Source organism: Pagrus pagrus (assembly GCF_965226575.1).
Source record: "Pagrus pagrus genome assembly, chromosome: 5".
NCBI classification, from domain to species: domain Eukaryota; kingdom Metazoa; phylum Chordata; class Actinopteri; order Spariformes; family Sparidae; genus Pagrus; species Pagrus pagrus.
This window is the reverse complement of record NC_140189.1, coordinates 8,292,658-8,302,657: the sequence shown is the minus strand read 5'-3', so window position 1 is coordinate 8,302,657 and position 10,000 is coordinate 8,292,658.

Here is a 10,000-nt window from a genome sequence, read left to right as displayed (position 1 = left end):
ACCTGTAGGTGTGTCCTTCTTGTTGTTCAGGGTGTAATCCGGGGTGGGGGTGGGGTGGGGCGGGTGTATTTGTACCAGCTGTGGTGCAGAGTGAAGCCCCTCCCCTTCCTGTTTGGCGGCACAAAGGATGAAAGAGTGAGTCGGGTGATGGTGGCTCCAGGTGACCACAGCAACCTGACGAGCTTACTGAGGCTGCAGCCTAATGTGTCTCTGTATAGAGCCCATTATGGGAGGGGGGGGGGGAATCTGATCCTGGGAGCGTCAACACAATGGAGCCGGTCTGAAGGTGGAGCCAGTCCGGAGGTGGAGCCGGTCTGAAGGTGGCACCAGCTCCAACAGCAGCTCTCATAATAATAATACAGACAGCTCCAGTTACATTTCTAACTGAAAGAGGGGCTCTCCTCCCCCAACAACTCCTTCACCTCCAGCACCTCCCCAAACACCTCCATCAACTCCCCAAACACCTCCTCACCTCCATCACCTCCCCCTACACCTCCACCTTTATTCTGTTGTCACATGGCCAGTCAGAGTCAATCAAAACAGACCTGGTGACACAGTTCAGCCCCAACATTACCTGATGGTCCTCACACATGAACATTATTTATCATCACCACCATCATCACCATCATCACCACCATCATCACTATCATCATCATCACCATCATCACCACCATCACCACCATCATCACTATCATCACCACCATCATCACTATCATCATCATCACCATCATCACCACCATCATCACCATCATCACTATCATCACGACCATCATCACTATCATCATCATCACCATCATCACCACCATCATCAACATCATCACCATCATCATCACTATCATCACCACCATCACCACCATCATCACTATCATCACCACCATCATCACTATCATCATCATCACCATCATCACCACCATCATCACCATCATCACTATCATCACGACCATCATCACTATCATCATCATCACCATCATCACCATCATCACTTTCATCATCATCACCATCACCATCATCACCACCATCACCATCATCATCACCATCATCACCATCATCATGAGCACCATCATCATCACCATCACCATCACCATCATATGTTCCTGTTTCTTTTCTTTGGTGGTGGGTTTGAGTGGTCAGTGTTTCTTGTAGTTCATTGGGTCTAAATAGTGTTTGATCCTTTATTTTTTTTGGCGCGGTGGTGGCGATGTCCACTCTGGCCAGAGAAGCGGAGGGTGGAGGTGAGCTTATGCTGCGAAGCAGCATCAGGTGTGTGCCAGATGCCGATGCTTCGATAGAGGACCTGCTGCTGGCTGGTAGGATGCCAAAATCTTCTTATTTTGCTGTTATGCTTCACGGATGAACAAGGCGGTTGTTGTGTTTTTGAAGCAAGAAAGTTTGGTGAATCAGCTGTTAGTTAGCGGCGTGGTGGTAAAGGGGAAGCTGCTGGCTGTCTCTCCACTGCCAGCACCTGCCAGGCAGGTTATTGTGTCCAATGTTCCTCTTTTTATTAAGGATGAGGCCTTGGTAAATGGCGCTGTCTCGCTTTGGTAAGTTTGCAAGCAGGTTTAAGCCAATCTCTCTGAAGTGTAGAAGCATAGATTTGAATCATGTGTTATCTTTGAGGAGACAAGTGCTGATGTATCTGAAATCTCCTGAGCAGATGCTTAATGTCAGCGTCTATGTAAAACAGGGGGAAAGTGCTTATACTGTGTACGTGACGTCCGAGAGCCTGCGTTGTTTTGAGTGTGGGGAAATCGGTTATAAGAGGATGGCCTGCTACAGGTGGGAGAAGGACGCTAAGGTGACGGAGGACAGTAACGCTGCAGGTCAGTCCTCTGATGGAGCTAAGGAGAGTCAGGGGCCTGTAGCAGGGGGAGGACAGGTGAGAGGGCAGTCTGCAGGGGGAGGACAGGTGAGTGGCCAGTCTGCAACAGGAGGATGAGGATGATCAGGGGGAGCAGGCAGAGGCTCTGGAGGAGGATGGATGGACTGAGGTTGAAGGCAGAACAAAGAGGAAAAGAAGCACACAGGTGCCTGGGGTGCCACTTGCACTGGGGAGACGACAGGCTGGGGTCCAGAGAGGGCAGACTGGTGGCAGGCCGGCTCAGGAGTCTGAAGGAGAGTGGGATAAGATGGAAGGGTTACTGTATCATGCAGATATCTGTTGGGGTAACCCAGCACAGTCGCTGTTGCGAAGGGCTAGTGGCACTGGGCTGGACCGACAGCTCTTCCTTTTGAATCCGGGGGCTGTGGACATTTGCTGCCGTTCTACGTTGCGGTCCTAAAGAGCTTTTCCTGGTCCTGCGGTTGGTGGCAGGTCCAGAAGGTTGGCAGGAAGACAGAAAGCTGCAGTCCTTTGCCCCTCCGAACCTGGGGTGTTTTGAGAGCGTAAAGGGGAAAGTGTTGTACGCAGCGTAGTGAGGGTTAGGAAATTTGCAGTATTGAAGGAGGTCAGGGAGCATCAGTGGCAGCGCTACCTCGACGGACAGACGATGGCAGGGTTTTTGTGTGTGTGTGTGTGTGTGTGTGTGTGTGCGTGTAGTAGGGATGCAACAATATTCAATATTTTATCGAACCGTTCAATACGCCCTGTTAGGTTCAATACACAAAGGCAAACAATACAATACAGTACAATACAATACTACAATAATGTTTGCTGTATAACTTGATTGGATACTGCATATGTTTTTTTATGGAAGGCAATTAAGATAAGTTTTATATTTTTATAATAAGGTTTGTGATTTGACTATATCTGCTTTAAATTATTTTTACATGCAATATTGCCTTTGCTAGTGTGAGTAGTTTTATATTAAGATATCGAAACCGTACTGTTACTGTGGCCCAAAAACTGTGATGCATACCGAACTGTGGGAAAACTCTACCGTTGCATCCCTAGTGTGTAGGGGGGATGTACAGTGTCCTGTATAGTGCTGTGATGAAAACATAGACATGTTTTAATAAAGGTGGTTAAAAGTAAAAAAAAACTCTCCGTCTTCTTCTTCTTCTTCTTCTTCTCCTCCTCCTTCTTCTCCTCCTTCTTCTTCTCTTTCTTCTTTTTCTTCTTCTTCTTCTCCTTCTTCTTCTTCTTCTTCTTCTGCGTTTCAACCTCAGTCAGAGTAAAACATCTGGATGTTTTCCAGCTGTGTGGAGACAGAAGCAGCTGTTTGAACACCAAACACGATGTTTTCCTAAAACCTCCTGTCTGTCTCCCCCTCTGTCCCCCCCCCCCCTCCCTACTGTCTGTCTCTCCCTCTGTCCCCCCCCCCGCCTGCTGGCATCACAGAAGTCACAGTTGGCTCTGATTTCCAGCTCCCAGTGGAACTAATGTGATAAAATCTAGAAAAAGACTCAGAGGACAAAGACACAGAGATGTAGCCGTGGGTGGAGGGCCGGGTGGAGGGGGGGCAACAAGTGCCTTTTTGGGGTTTTTGGGGACCTAATGGGATTTTCCAAGGAGCTTTGCCCGATCTCCTGTCCGTCCCATTCAGGATCAGCCTTTTGACTGCTAGGCGGCACACTTCTGCCCCCAGACCCCTACGACCTCCTGAGACCCGCTGAGACCCCCTGGACCTCCTGAGACCCCCTGAGACCCCCTGGACCTCCTGAGACCTCCTGAGACCCCTCACCCCCATCAACCAGATCCCCCTCGGTGTGCTGAAAACAGCACATCAGACAGGTGTAAGAGTTGAGACCCTGATCTGAACAGTTTCCAGGATGTTGATGATGATGGATGACGATGGATGATGATGATGACGGATGATGGATAATGATGTATGATAATGGATGATGGATGATAGATGATGGATGATGGATGATGGATGATGATGATGGATGATGGATGATGATGGATGATGGTGATGGGTGATGGATGATGGATGATGATGGATGACGGTTGATGGATGATGGATGATGATGGATGATGATGGATGATGGATGATGATGATGGATGATGAATGATGATGATGATGATGATGGATGATAATGAATGATGGATGATGGATGAGGATGATGGATGATGGATGATGGATGATGATGATGGATGATGAAGATGGATGATGGATGATGGATGATGATGATGGATGATGAATGATGATGATGATGATGATGATGATGATGATGAGGATGGATGATGGATGATGACGATGATGATGGATGATAATGGATGATGGATGATGGATGGGGATGATGAATGATGGATGATGGATCATGATGGGTGATGGATGATGATGGATGATGGATGATGATGGATGATGGGTGATGGATGATGATGGATGATGATGATGAATGATGATGATGACGATGATGATGGATGATAATGGATGATGGATGATGGATGATGGATGAGGATGATGGATGATGGATCATGATGGATGAGGATGATGGATGATGGATCATGATGGATGATGATGATGGATGATGAATGGATGCTGGATGATGGAGGAGGAGGGGGAGGAGGAGGGGGGATGATGATGGATGATGGTTGATGGATGATGATGATGGATGATCCTGATGGATGATGATGATGGTTGATGGATGATGATGATGGATGATCCTGATGGATGATGATGATGGATGATGGATGATGGATGATAGATGATAATGATAGATGATAATGATGGATGATGATGGATGATGATGATGATGATGGATGATGGATGATGACGATGATGATGGATGATGGTTGATGGATGATGATGATAGATGATAATGATGGATGATGATGATGATGGATGATGACGATGATGATGGATGATAATGGATGATAGATGATGGATGAGGATGAGGATGATGGATGAAGATGATGGATGATGGATGATGATGATGGATGATGAAGATGGATGATGGATGATGATGGTGATGGATGATGGATGATGATGATGGATGATGGTGATGGATGATGATGGATAATGGATGATGGTGATGGACGATGGATGATGGATGATGATGGATAATGGATGATGGTGATGGTGATGGATGATGGATGATGATGGATGATGATGGATGATGGATGGATGATGATGATGGATGGTGATGGGTGATGGATGATGATGGACGATGATGATGGATGATAATGGATGATTGATGGATGATGGATGATGATGGGTGATGGATGATGGATGATGGATGATGATGGATGATGATAGGTGATGATGGGTGATGATGGATGATGGGTGATGGATGATGATGGATGATGAATGGATACTGGATGGTGGAGGAGGAGGGGGAGGAGGAGAGGGGATGATGATGGACGATGGATGATGATGATGAAGATGGATGATGGATGATGATGGTGATGGATAATGGATGATGATGATGGATGATGGTGATGGTGATGGTGATGGATGATGATGGTGATGGACGATGAATGATGGATGATGATGGATAATGATGGATGATGGATGGATGATGATGATGGATGATGATGGATGATGATGGATGATGGATGGATGGATGATGATGATGGATGATGAAGATGGATGATGGATGATGGATGATGATGGTGATGGATGATGGATGATGATGATGGATGATGGTGATGGATGATGGATGATGGATGATGATGGATAATGGATGATGGTGATGGTGATGGATGATGGATGATGATGGATGATGATGGATGATGGATGGATGATGATGATGGATGGTGATGGGTGATGGATGATGATGGACGATGATGATGGATGATAATGGATGATTGATGGATGATGGATGATGATGGGTGATGGATGATGGATGATGGATGATGGATGATGATGGATGATGGATGATGATAGGTGATGATGGGTGATGATGGATGATGGGTGATGGATGATGATGGATGATGAATACTGGATGGTGGAGGAGGAGGGGGAGGAGGAGAGGGGATGATGATGGACGATGGATGATGGATGATGATGATGAAGATGGATGATGGATGATGGAGGAGGAGGGGGAGGAGGAGGGGGGATGATGATGGATGATGGATGATGGAGGAGGAGGGGGAGGAGGAGGGGGATGATGATGGATGATGGTTGATGGATGATGATGATGGATGATCCTGATGGATGATGATGATGGTTGATGGATGATGATGATGATGGATGATCCTGATGGATGATGATGATGGATGATGGATGATGGATGATGATGATGGATGATGGATGATAGATGATAATGATACATGATAATGATGGATGATGATGGATGATGATGATGATGATGATGATGGATGATGGATGATGACGATGATGATGGATGATGGTTGATGGATGATGATGATAGATGATAATGATGGATGATGATGATGATGGATGATGACGATGATGATGGATGATAATGGATGATAGATGATGGATGAGGATGAGGATGATGGATGAAGATGATGGATGATGGATGATGATGATGGATGATGAAGATGGATGATGGATGATGATGGTGATGGATGATGGATGATGATGATGGATGATGGTGATGGATGATGATGGATAATGGATGATGGTGATGGACGATGGATGATGGATGATGATGGATAATGGATGATGGTGATGGATGATGGATGATGATGGATGATGATGGATGATGGATGGATGATGATGATGGATGGTGATGGGTGATGGATGATGATGGACGATGATGATGGATGATAATGGATGATTGATGGATGATGGATGATGATGGGTGATGGATGATGGATGATGGATGATGATGGATGATGATAGGTGATGATGGGTGATGATGGATGATGGGTGATGGATGATGATGGATGACGAATGGATACTGGATGGTGGAGGAGGAGGGGGAGGAGGAGAGGGGATGATGATGGACGATGGATGATGGATGATGATGATGATGATGGATGATGGATGATGATGGTGATGGATAATGGATGATGATGATGGATGATGGTGATGGTGATGGTGATGGATGATGATGGTGATGGACGATGAATGATGGATGATGATGGATAATGATGGATGATGGATGGATGATGATGATGGATGATGATGGATGATGATGGACGATGGATGGATGGATGATGATGATGGATGATGAAGATGGATGATGGATGATGGATGATGATGGTGATGGATGATGGATGATGATGATGGATGATGGTGATGGATGATGGATGATGGATGATGATGGATAATGGATGATGGTGATGGTGATGGATGATGGATGATGATGGATGATGATGGATGATGGATGGATGATGATGATGGATGGTGATGGGTGATGGATGATGATGGACGATGATGATGGATGATAATGGATGATTGATGGATGATGGATGATGATGGGTGATGGATGATGGATGATGGATGATGGATGATGATGGATGATGATAGGTGATGATGGGTGATGATGGATGATGGGTGATGGATGATGATGGATGATGAATACTGGATGGTGGAGGAGGAGGGGGAGGAGGAGAGGGGATGATGATGGACGATGGATGATGGATGATGATGATGAAGATGGATGATGGATGATGATGGTGATGGATAATGGATGATGATGATGGATGATGGTGATGGTGATGGTGATGGATGATGATGGTGATGGACGATGAATGATGGATGATGATGGATAATGATGGATGATGGATGGATGATGATGATGGATGATGATGGATGATGATGGATGATGGATGGATGGATGGATGGATGATGATGATGGATGATGAAGATGGATGATGGATGATGGATGATGATGGTGATGGATGATGGATGATGATGATGGATGATGGTGATGGATGATGGATGATGGATGATGATGGATAATGGATGATGGTGATGGTGATGGATGATGGATGGATGATGGATGATGATGGATGATGATGGATAATGAATGGATACTGGATGCTGGAGGAGGAGGGGGAGGAGGAGCGGGGGATGATGATGGATGATGGATGATGATGATGATGATGTTGGATGACGGATGATGGAGGAGGAGGCGTCCTGTCAGACGGTTGAGGTGATTTTGAGTGTTGTGATGTGTTTGATGTCCACAGTCGATGTCTGTGTTTTTCAGTTCCTCCAACACGCTGTTTCTATTCTCTGACTCCCCCCTCTCCTCACCCCCTCACCCCCTAACCTCCTCACCCGACCTCCTGCTCCCTTTTCTATCAGAAGAGGAAGAATTGAGTCAGTGTAAAAGTGTGAGGACACAGAACTGTGTTGTGTTACAGAGACACTCGTTCTCCCAGAATGCTTTGCTTCCATTCTGTCATACAACAACCAACACAACACATTGTGATCAGCTAATCAAAGTGTGATCAGTTAATCAAAGTGTGATCAGGTTATCAAAGGCTCACATGTGGCTGAGACATTAACTGTGTCCCTCAGAGTCTGACTCGTCCTCTGCTGCTGTTTATGTCACGTGACTTACTGTTTCTAAATTCTGATAAAACCCAACCTTTTCTCACTCGGACTGGTCTGTGAAGCTCCACAGTCAGCTTCATCATACATAATGTTCAGGTAGACTTTCAAAATAAAATAAAACAGTTGACACATTATGACTTTTGGACTGTTCATGTTGTCAAACTGTTGTGGTTTGGTTCGGTTTAGCAAACATCATACTGTCGCTTAAAATAACTACATTCAGTCTCATGAGTGATGTAAGTACGTCACTCAGGTAACACAGAGTTAAGTCATTATTATGACATTAACTGATTTATGTAAAAAGTCCAGCGTCTGACCCGTCCAACCACCTGGACCTCCCTCTGACTCCGACTCTTCTCTCTGTACGCCTGCAGCAGAGGTGAAGATCTGCTGCTGGATCTGATGCGTCACGATGAAGAAGGTGTTGATGAAGCTGAGCTGCTGTTTGACAGACGGACAGAGGCTCACAAACAGAGAATGGTGCTGATCCGCAAGACAACCAAAAAGTAGCACGACTGTATGCTAATATGTTGTATCCACTCTGTGTATTGTCTTTTTTTCATGTTTTTTGTTTTTCCCTTGTCACCTGGGACTTTCTTGGACTAATGATGACGAAAACGATGGTTTGGGTGGGGTTTTTTTGTTTTGTTTTTGGACATTAGATAGTGTTTAATCGTTTTGACTCTCTAACTTTTGAGTGTTTTGCCAGCACCGTCACACAATATTGTAAGTCTCGTCGCTGATTATGTTTCGTTGCCATTAAGCTAAGCCTGGCAGAACTTTATTCATTGCATTTTTGTCAATAAACATTTGCTGGAATACTTCTTTTTGGATTATGATCACTGTTGTATCCAGTTTACCTTTTGATACGAGAGCATTTGGATGTGAATGTTACCGATTCACCTGCCTACTTTTTAAAATTGGTATTTGTTGTTATCTTACCAAGAATAGCTGATCATAGCCATTGAGTATGTAAGGGATTATAGCCCCAATGTGTACCCACTCTAATCATACAATGCTGTTGATTTATAGTTTCTTTTAATAAATAGAGGGTCTATAATTCCCAATTCCTACTACAAATGGTGGCCACACATACAGTTAATTGTTGTTAGACGTGTAATGTGCTGTTTGTATCGTTTTTGAATGTAGTTGGTTTTATTACATAACACATTTATTTCAACCATCCCTGTAAATGTTTGCAGGTAAACGTTTGTGTGACTTTAATGAAGTCACACAAACGTTTACCTGCTGACATCATCATGTTTCACCTGAGCCCACAGCCACACACACACACACACACACACACAGAGCAGGTGCTGCAGACTTTTATCTCTTAGTGTAAATAAACTCAGAGCAGCGACAGAAAGTGATGGATGTGTTTCCTGCTACACCTGCCTCAAAACACCTGTGTGTGTGTGTGTGTGTGTGTGTGTGTGTGTGTGTGTGTGTGTGTGTGAGAGAGTGTGCGTGTGTTTGTGTGTGTGTGTGTTGTAGATTAGTGTTTATTCTGTATTTATTTACACTCAGTCAGACTGTCTCCACTCAGAGAGCTGACTGGCTGACCTGTTTGTTGTGTACTGCATGTAATAGATTACTTTGATACTGAACAGACCTTAGATGTGTGTGTGTGTGTGTGTGTGTGT